Genomic DNA, 10,613 nt, shown 5'->3' with positions numbered 1-10,613 from the left:
GCATTTGCACTGGTGAAGCTGAGAGTGTGGTGTGGCCTGTGGCTAGGAAGCGTGACAGGGAGAGCTGAAGTGGCATAAGTAGCGCTCGGCGCAGGCCTGTTTGCACTGAGCTCTGTAAACTGGGCAGGTCAAGTGTTCATCGGTGGGAGGGTTGTGCCAGGCTGGCTGGCTGCACCTAGAAGAATGGATTTCTGTAGCCTACAGCTCCTACGAGCTCTCCTTAAGGACTCCCCTCTCGTTTCTCTCCAGGGGTGCCCAGGACCCTTACTTGATCTCTTCACCCCAAAAAGATATTCACTGACTTTGTTTGAGCCCGGGGCACCTCCCTGGCATGGCTGTGCATGGCCCAGCACTGCTTTCCCAGTGGCACGGGCAATGCACAGGTTCACTGCAGTACCCCAGTCCTCTGACTCTCATCTCCTTTGTGTCTCCTTGTGCAGGCTGCGGTGAAGGACAACACCCAGTTCCCGCAGGGTCTCCCCCTCCCCCAGGGGGCCTGGGGTGCAGCCTCCTTATCACCTCAGCGGTGTGGGGGAGCGGGCGTGCCCAGGAGGGAGTGCACATATGAACATGTGTGCACGTGCAGGTGTGCAAATGGGGTGTGCGCTGTGCCTTGGGTGTGCACATGTGGGCAGGGTGCCTGCATCTGCAGCTACGTGACTGGCAGAGTGAGATGAACAGAGCCCTGGTGTTCTCCAAGCAGCCCCACACTTTGCACAGAAGCTAACCCTGTCCCTGCCCATCTCTCCCCACCAGCTCATCTTCTGTGTGTTGCTCCTGCCCGCTGCACAGGCCGAGCGCTCAGAGTGAAAGGCTGCACTTTGGTGAGCAGCCCCGGGTCCAGGCTGGCTGTGCTGGCCTCCCCACCCCCACCGGCACCTGGCAATGAACCAAAGCCCCCAAACTCACAGGTGCTTCACGCTCCAGACCCCAAGCTCTCCAATGTGTGGGGTAATCCTCTAGGGCCTGCCCCCTCAGCCTGTACTAGATTCTGGGCCAGGTTAGCCTTGTCAGGGGCCTTTGGCTCAAATTCCCTCCCTGGCCCCCTGGCAGGCCGGGGCTGGACTGCCCAAGTCAAGCTGGGAAAGGCACAGTCGGCCTAAGCTGTCGTGATCCCCCTGGCATTACCATGGGTCCTCTTGCATCGGTCTTACCATCTGGATAGTGCGCCCTCTTCCCCTGCTAACCTTCCCCACCTCTCATCAGCAGCTCCGCCAGCCCTTGGTCCCTCCTCTCCCCTTTGGACTCCATCTGCCATTGGGCTCTCTCAACCACCATCACCTCCCTTGCTTCCTCCCCCGCTATCCCATGCCCTCTTTGGCCTGTCCCTTCCCTTCCATCTCCCCATCTCCTACCCAGTCTGTGGGTGACCCGTCTTCTCAGTCTCTGTTCCTTTGTGCCCTGTCGGGCTCCATTTACCCCACACACACACACTCCGTGCAGCCTACCTGCACCCACCCCCACTGCACCTCTGGTACCAACTTGTTTGTCACGGTCTCCGCTCTCCGGTGAATCAGTGGAGTGGGAGGAACAATAAGCACAGGCAGAATTGACGAATCGTGTCTGCAGTCGGGAGGGAAGAACCGCACCAGAAACTCACTGCAAAGGCTTGTGCTCACGGACAGCCATGTGCTGGGAAGGCAGCACCTGCAGAGGGCAGAGATCGCACCCAGCTGGCAGCAGGACTGGCCCAGGGCAGGTGAGGCGCTGGCTTGGGCTTTGTGCTCAGAACTGTCATCCTGGCAGCGTGTGGGAGGAAAGGGATGTGACCAAGTCATCTCCTGGGGTGGTGAGGAGGACCCCTGCATCAGCAGGGAGATGTGGCTGGTGGCTGTCTAGGCAGTGAGCATGCACCAGACTGGGAACCAGGAGACCTGGGTTCTCCCCCTGCTGTGTCACCTGGGGCAAGTCACATCCAGGCTCTGTGCCTCACTTTGCCCTCCCACCATTTGCAGTGTAGCCAACTCTCGTGATTTCTCTGCAAGTGATGGGATTTTGGCCAGGGCTGGAGCCAGCCCTGCCATAACAGGGGAAGCTCCTCTGGTGAATTTCAGCCCTACTTGGGGACCCCCTCACTCCCCGATTGGCTGCCTGCTCCACTTGCCAGCCTCCTGGGTCTGAGTAACCAAATCACAGCTGCTGCAGGCAGAGCAGCAGGGACAGGACAGTTCTTCTCCTTGCAGCACCCCCAGGAAGGAGTGCGATTGGGAACAGTCCTTGGAGCCATCTCCTAGCCTGGATGGGGGGAGGGGAGCCTGCTGCAGTCCCTCTCCCCAGGCCTGGGATATAGGTTGAAGAATCCTAGAGAGGAGGAGGCTGAACTGATGTGGGATTTGGGGAACAGGCTTGATTTGGAGGTTGGGAGGCAGATCAGTGGATGGACTGATGGGGTGAGAGCTCCTGCAGCAGAAGCCCAAATCACTGTACCCAGTAAAACTGGGAGAGGGGGCAAAGCTGTCACCTGCACACTGGGAATAGGCAAAAAACAGCCCCCCAAAAACACAGTCAGGTAGGAAGGTTTTGGGGGCCAATCTCCTGATCTCTTTGAGTCTCACTCATGATTGTTGCTCTCTTGAGGTTGGCAGTGTTGCTTTTGTCTGCCTTGGCTCTTTAGACTGTGAGCCCCATGGGGCAGGGACTGTTTCTCACCATGAACAACGAGCCCCAGGTCTCAGCTGGGGCTTCTCGGCATTTTGATCACAGAATCATAGAATATCAGGGTTGGAAGGGACCTCAGGAAGTCATCTAGTCCCACCCCCTGCTCAAAGCAGGACCACTCCCCAACTAAATCATCGCACCCAAGCTTTTGTCAAGCTGGGCCTTAAAAACCTTTAAGGAAGGAGATTCCACTACCTCCTTAGATAACCCATTCCAGTGCTTCACCACCCTCCTACGGAAATAGTATTTCCTGATATTCAACCTAAACCTCCACCACTGCACCTTGAGACCATTACTCCTTGTTCTGTCATCTGCCACCACTGAGAACAGTCTAGATCCATCCTCTTTGGAACCCCCTTGCAGGTAGTTAAAAGCAGCTATCAAATCCCCCCTCATTCTTCTCTTCTGCAGACTAAACAATCTCAATTCCCTCAGCCTCTCCTCATAAGTCATGTGCTCCAGCCCCTTAATCATTTTTGTTGCCTTTTGCTGGACTCTTTCCAATTTTTCCACATCCTTCTTGTAGTGTGGGGCCCAAAACTGGACATAGTACTCCAGATGAGGCCTCACCAATGTCAAATAGAGGGGAAATAATCACATCCCTCGATCTGCTGGCAATGCTCCTACTTATACAGCCAAAAATGCCGTTAGCCTTCTTGGCAACAAGGGCACACTGCTGACTCCTATTCAGCTTCTCGTCCACTGTAACCCCTAGGTCCTTTTCTGCAGAACTGCTTCCTAGCCATTGGGTCCCTAGTCTTTAGCAGTGCATGGGATTCTTCCGTCCTAAGTGCAGGACTCTGCACTTGTCCTTGTTGAACCTCATCAGGTTTCTTTTTTGCCCAATCCTCTAATTTGTCTAGGTCCCTCTGTATCCTATCCCTGCCCTCCAGTGTATCTACCACTCCTCCCAGTGGTAGCGTCACACCTTCCTCTGTGATTTATTAATGAAGATGATTGTACAAACCCGACCACGACTTACCCTTGGGCCTTCCTACTGATACCAGCTGCCACTACACATGGAGCCGTGATCACTACCTGTGAGCTCCGATGATAAGCCAGGTTTCTATCCACCTTTCACCTTCATCCAGCCCATACTCTTTACTTGCTGAAAGAATATGTGGGAGACCTAGATCGAAAAGCTTCGCTAAAGTCAAGGTAACACATCCATTGCTTTCCCCTAACCCAGAAGCAGTTACTTCATCATATAGGCAATTAGGTGTAAGTCAGGCATTGACTTGCCTTGGTGATCCTCTGCTGACTGTCTTGATCCTTTTTCTCCTTCTAGTGCTTGATCACTTTCTTCTCCTCTAAGTGCTTCAGAATTGATTCCTTGAGGACCTGCTCCATGATTTTTCCAGGGACTGAGGTGAGGCTGACTGGCCTGTAGTTCCCCGGATCCTCCTTCTTCCCTTTTTTAAAGATGGGCACTACAGCCTTTTCCCAGTTATCCGGGACCTCCTCGATCGCCATGAGTTTTCAGAGATAATGGTCAATGGCTCTGCAATCACGATGTAACCTGTGACAAAGGGCTGGCGCCTCATGAAGAGCTCTGGATCCCAGAGCTCAGGGACAATCCTGCTTGGGATGCTCTGGAAGCAATTGCATAGCAAACACAGCAGCCCTGACCCCCTAGGGCTGGAAGCACCTTGGAGGCCAAGTTTGCGTTGCTGTCCTGCAACAGTACTGTTGTGGGCATTTTGCATAAGAACAGGGGTTCTGGGCCCAAGGCCCTGGCCAGATCCCTGACTGTGGCCAGCACCAGATTTTTCAGAGTAAGGTGCAAGTCCTCCACAGTGGGTAAGGGGAAAAGCTAGACCTGGGTGGGGAGGAAGGGATTAGATTGCCACAAGATCCTTTGGATGGAGACTGGAGCTGGTGGGAGGGACCAGGAGCCAGGGATTTGGGGCATGGAAAAGATTGTGGTTGGGGAAGGAGCCACATGAGGGCTAGGAGGAGACTGGGACTGGCTGGGCAAGGACCTTGCAGAGGAGCCAGGGATGCAGAGTCTGGGGCAGGAGACTGGGACTGGGAGGCAGAGTGGAAGGAGGACTGGGACTGTAACAATGCAGTTCTGGCGGGACCCAACTGAGAGTGCCAGTTCAGGACCAATTGCTTAAACAGGGCAGTTACAGCCCTAGGCTGGGTTTTTTTCCACCTCTAAGGCAAACCAAACCACCAGACAAAGAGGACTTGGGTTACACCCCACTGGCAAACCACCAGTCACTCAAGCAATTTCCTTAGACACTCCAGTCTCCCAGTATCACCACCAGTGCCACTCGTCCTGGGATGAATGGTTATGAAAACCAACACCTCAGTAAAAGAAAACAGTTCTCTCAATCCCAAAATACCAAGTCCCAGACCCAGGTCAATATACACATCAGATCTTACCCACAAATCACGCTGTTGCCAATCCTTTAGAATCTAAAATCTAAAGGTTTATTCATAAAGGGAAAAGGTAGAGATGGAGAGCTTAGAACTGGCAAATGGAATCAAATTACATCCAGTATGGGCAGAAGTTCTAGTTTCAGGCTTGTTAGCAGTGAATGGAGTAACTCAGGTTCAATCAATCTCTGGAGAACATCCCACTGGATGGGTCATCAGTCTTTGTGCTGCTTCAGTTTGTAGCAAAGCCTCCAGCAGGTGAAGCGGGATTGAAGACCAGCATTGAAGTGAGGAATCAGCCCTATATAGGCCTTCAGGTTAGGACCACTTTCTTTGTCTTACTGTGTGGACAAATTACAGCAAAATGGAGTCTGCGAGTCACACGGGCAAGTTCCTGCATACTTTGCTGAGTTACAAGGCGTATCTGCCTCCTCTCAATGGGTCAATTGTGTAGCTGATGGTCCTTAATGGGCCATCAAGCAGGTTAGGCAGAGCTAACACCAACCAGAAACACAACACAAATTTGAAATACAGACAATATAGATCCAATACTCATAACTTCAACTACAAAATGATACAGACATACAGACAGCATAATCATAACCAGCAACCCATAACTTGGTCTTAGACACTTTATATGACCCCCTTTACATAAGATTTGGTGCCACTACAGGACCTTGGTTGCAAACCATGTTCTATACGATCTCAGTTTATATCAATAACGTCACAGGGACTCAGATTCATTTGTTGCAGAAGTTGGAAAGCACAGAGTGAAGGAGGCTGTGGTTTAAACGAAGAGAACGGATAAATCAGTTGAATGCTGCTCTAGAGAATTGGATTCTCTCCCTGTCTCGGCCACAAAGTTCCTGTAGTGTTTCAGAAAGTGGAGGAGGTGACCAGGGGGACAGCCATTTTAGACTAGATTCTGACCAGCAGGAAGGGATTGGTAGGGAATCTGAATATGGAAGGCAGTTGGGGTGAAAGTGAACATGAAACGATTGATTTCATGACTCTAAGGAAAGGAAGGAGTGAGAGCAGCAGAATAAGGACAATGGACTTCAAAAAAGCCGAGTTTACCAAACTCAGAGAACTGGTAGGGTAAAGTCCCATGGGAAGAAAATCTAAGGGACAAAGGAGTTCAGGACAGCTGGCAGTCTCACAAGGAGATAATATTAAGGCAGAACAGCAAACTAGCCCGATATGAAGGAAAGATTGGAAGAATAGTAAGGGGCAAATATGGCTCTATCAGTAGCTCTTTAATGACCTGAAAATCAAAAAGGAATCTTACAAGAAGGGGAAACATGAACAAATTGCTAAAGAGGAGTATAAAAGAATAGCACCTGCATGTAGAGATAAAATCAGAAAGGCTAAGGCACAAAATGAGTTATCCCTAGTAAAGGACTCAAGAGGCAACAAAAGAGGTTCTTAAAATACATTAGGAGCAAGAGAAAAATGAAGGGAAGTGTAGGTCCTCTGCTTAGTGTGGAAGGAGAGCTAATAACAGACATCAAAAAGTCTGAGGTGTTGAATGCCTATTTTGCTTCAGTCTTCTCTATAAAGGTTAACGATGACCAGATACTCAACACAATTAATATTCACAAGAAGGGAAAGGAACACAAGCCCATCCAGGGAAAGACAGCTTAAAGAATATTTAGAAAAATTAAATGTATTCAGATCAATGGGGCGAGGCCTGATGACTTTCATCCTAGGATACTTAAGGAACCAGCTGAAGCAATCTCAGAACCATTAGCAATTATCTTTGAGAACTCATGGAGGACAGGTGAGGTCCCAGAGAACATTAAAAAGGGGAACAAAGAGGACCTGGGAAATTATAGACCAGTTAGCCTAACTTGGATACCTGGAAAGATACTGGAACAAATGACAAAACAATTGGTTTGTAAGCACCTAGAAGATAATAGAGTTAGAAGGAATAGCCAGCATGGCTTTGTCTAGAACATGTCATGCCAAACCAACCTAATTTCCTTCTTTGGCAGGGTTACTGGCCTAGTGGATTGGGGGGAAGCTGTAGATGTGATGTATCTTGATTTTAGTAAGACTTTGGACACAGTCCCACAGGAGAGTCTCATAAGCAAACTATGGAAATACGGTTTAGATTAAATTATTATAAGGCAGATATACAACTGGTTGAAGGATCATCCTCAAAAAAGTAGTTATCAATGGTTTTCTGCCCAAATGGGAGGATGTATCTAGTGAGATCGCACAGGGGTCAGTCCTGAGTCTGGCACTAATCAATGTTTTCATTAGTGTTGGGGATAATGGAGGGGAGAGCATGCTTATACAGTTTACAGCTGATGCCAACCTGGGAGGGGCTGCAAGTGTCAGGAATCAGGGCCTGCAGCGGAGCCAGTCTCTGGATAACCTAATGAATGCAGGTGGTCTGTAACCGGTTGCCTGACTGGCTATCTGACTGGTTTGGTGGGAAGAGCCAGCAGTAGCAGTTTGGTGGCTGCTCAAACCATTTTCCCATGGCTGTGATCACTCTGGCACCTGCTTGTTTCCAGTCCTGCCCCTGTCTTGGTCCTGTCTTGCCTCATCCCAGGTAACCTAGTTCTGATGCTCAGCTCCAATTCCTGACCTCTGACTTTGGCTCTGACCCTTAACTCTGGCATCTGGCCTTTGACTCCTGCTCTGACCACTAGACATGACCGCTACATCCTGGTCATGTGAGAGCAAGCACTTTGGAGGACAGGATTAGAATTCAAAGCAACCGTGACGACATGGAGAATTGGCCAGAAATCAACAAGATGAAATTCAATTAAGACAAGTGCAAAATACTACACCTGGGAAGGAAAATTCAAATGCACAATTACAAAATGGGGAATAATTGGCTAGGCAATAGTACTGCTGAAAAGGACCTGTGAGGTATAGTGGATCACAAAAATAGCGAGTCAACAATGTGATGCAGTTGTGAAAAAAGCTACTACTATTCTGGGGTGTATTAACGGGAGAGTTGTACATAAGGTACGGGAGGTAACTGCATGGCTCTGCTCGGCACTGGTGAACTCCATCTGGGGTACTGTGTCCAGTTCTGGGTTCAACACTTTAAGAAGTATGTGGATAAATTGGAAAGAGTCCAGAGGAAAGCAACCAAGGGCTTGGCTACACTCACACTTTACAGCGCTGCAACTTTCACGCTCAGGGGTGTGAAAAAACACCCCCCTGAGCGCTGCAAGATGCAGCGCTGTAAAGCGTCAGTGTAATCAGGGCAGCAGCGCTGGGAGCGCGGCTCCCAGCGCTGCACGCTACACCCGTAAAGGATGTGGTTTACGTGCAGCGCTGGGAGGGCTCTCTCCCAGCGCTGCCGCTCTGACCACACTCACACTTCGCAGCGCTCCCGCAGCAGCGCTTTGAAATTCCAAGTGTAGCCATACCCCAAGATACTAAAAGAAGGTTTAGAAACCCTGACCTGTGAGGAAAGGTTAAAAAAATTGGTCATGTTTAGTCTGGAGAAAAGACAGCTGAGGGTGGACCTGATAAGTCTTCAAATATGTGAAGGGCTGTTATAAAGAGGACAAAGATCAGTTGTACTCCATGTCCACTGAAGGTAGGAAAAGAAGCAATGGGTTTAATCTGTCACAAGAGAAACTTAGGTTAGATATTAGGAAACACTTTCTAATTCTAAGGACAGTTAAGCTCTGGAACAGGCTTCCAGGGGAGGTTGCAGAATCCTCATCACTGGAGGTTTTTAAGAGCATGTTGGACAAACACCTGTCAGGGCTGGTTTAGATTACTGATCACAGAATCATAGAATATCAGGGTTGGAAGGGACCTCAGGAGGTCATCTAATCCAACCCCCTGGTCAAAGCAGGACCAATCCCCAACTAAATCATCCCAGCCAGGGCTTTGTCAAACCTGACCTTAAAAACCACTAAGGAAGGAGATTCCACCACCTCCCTAGGTAACTCATTCTAGTGCTTCACCACCCTCCTAGAGAAAAAGTTTTTCCTAATATCCAACCTAAATCTCCCCGACTGCAACTTGAGACCATTACTCCTTGTTCTGTCATCTGGTACCACTGAGAACAGCAGAGCTCCATCCTCTTTGGCAACCCCCTTCAGGTAGTTGAAGGCTGCTATCAAATCTCCTCTTACTCTTCTCTTCCGCAGACTAAATAATCGCAGTTCCCTCAGCCTCTCCTCGTAAGTCATGTGCTCCAGTCTGCCTCAGCGCAGGGGGCTGGACTTGATGACCTATCAAGGTCCCTTCCAACCCTGTCTGTCTTTATATTCTGTTTGTAGAGTGCCTCGCACAAGGGAGCCCTGACCCATAGCTAGGCTTTAGGCACTCCTGTAATATATCCGATAAATAATAGTGACACTCCTTTTCGATACAACCTACCATTTCGCTTGCTCTTGTCACTCCCTGTGGACATAATGAGACCCGGAGCTTTCTCCTGAGGTGTTACAGCTCATGTAGAAGCCAGCAATGTGTGGTGAAGTTCAAATTGTTCCTGCCAATGATCATTATCTACATTTGCACGTATCTACAGGCAATTGCCACTGGTTGTGTGTTGGCCAATCGCCTTGCATTGGTCGGGCTTCCTGGAATTCCTCTGCCTTGAATAACTCAGAGAGATAAAGTGGGTGAGGTAATATCTTTTATTGGACCAACTTCTGATGGTGACAGAGACAATATTTGCAGCTACCCAGAGCTCTTCTTTAGGTCTGGGAAAGGTACTCAGTGCATGGCTAAATACAAGAACAGATAGTTTAGTATACATACTTAGCACATATTCTAAGGTGAAGTGGCCCATTAGCATCTCTGCCGTCATAGGACAAAAAGGGGAGTTAGTGGATTACAGATTGTTGTAATAAGTCGTAAATCCAGTGTCCTTATTAAGACCATGATTTTTAGTGTCTAGCAAAGTTATGAATTTCAGCTCCCAGGCTTGGCTTTTGAAAGTGTTATGCAGGTTTCCTTTGAGGATGAGGACTAAGAAGTCAGCTATGGAGTGATCGCTTTGTGAAAAGTATTCACCCACAGGTGCAGGGTTAGCAGTATCCCTGGTAGTTTACATCCCATGACATAATCTTTAATTAAAGATAATCTTTAATTCCTGGAAACTCCAGGATAATCCTGGATAGGGTGTTTTTGTCTTTTATCATTTTCCTGTGCGAGGCCATTCGAGAAGGTAGTGATTGTCCACTTTCATCCACATAGTTGTTATTAGGGCTTTTTGGTGCACTGGATGAGGTACACGGAATGCTCCAAATAAAGCTATTACCTCACCCACCTTGTTTCTCTAATAGTCTGGGGCAACATGGCTCCAATAACACTGAATGCATTGTATAACTCAGATCATTTTGCAACATCCACAAAATCTGCCCCATCACTGCTCATTCCCCCCCACCCAGACAATAACAAATAACAGAGCTGGTCAAAATTTTTCTGTCAAAACTGTTTTTGATGGAAAAATCACGGTTTTGATTAAATTTACTTTTTTTGCAACAAGTGTCTGCTTTCCTTGGAAAATTTTAACCTTTCACTGAAAAACCAAACACCTGAAAACTGAAATATTAGAGCCAAAACTAGGGTTGCAAATATATGCC

This window comes from Chelonoidis abingdonii, chromosome 4 (genome assembly GCF_003597395.2).
Source record: "Chelonoidis abingdonii isolate Lonesome George chromosome 4, CheloAbing_2.0, whole genome shotgun sequence".
Lineage (NCBI taxonomy): Eukaryota > Metazoa > Chordata > Testudines > Testudinidae > Chelonoidis > Chelonoidis abingdonii.
The sequence above is the reverse complement of the archived record's forward strand: the minus strand, read 5'-3'. Positions refer to the sequence as shown.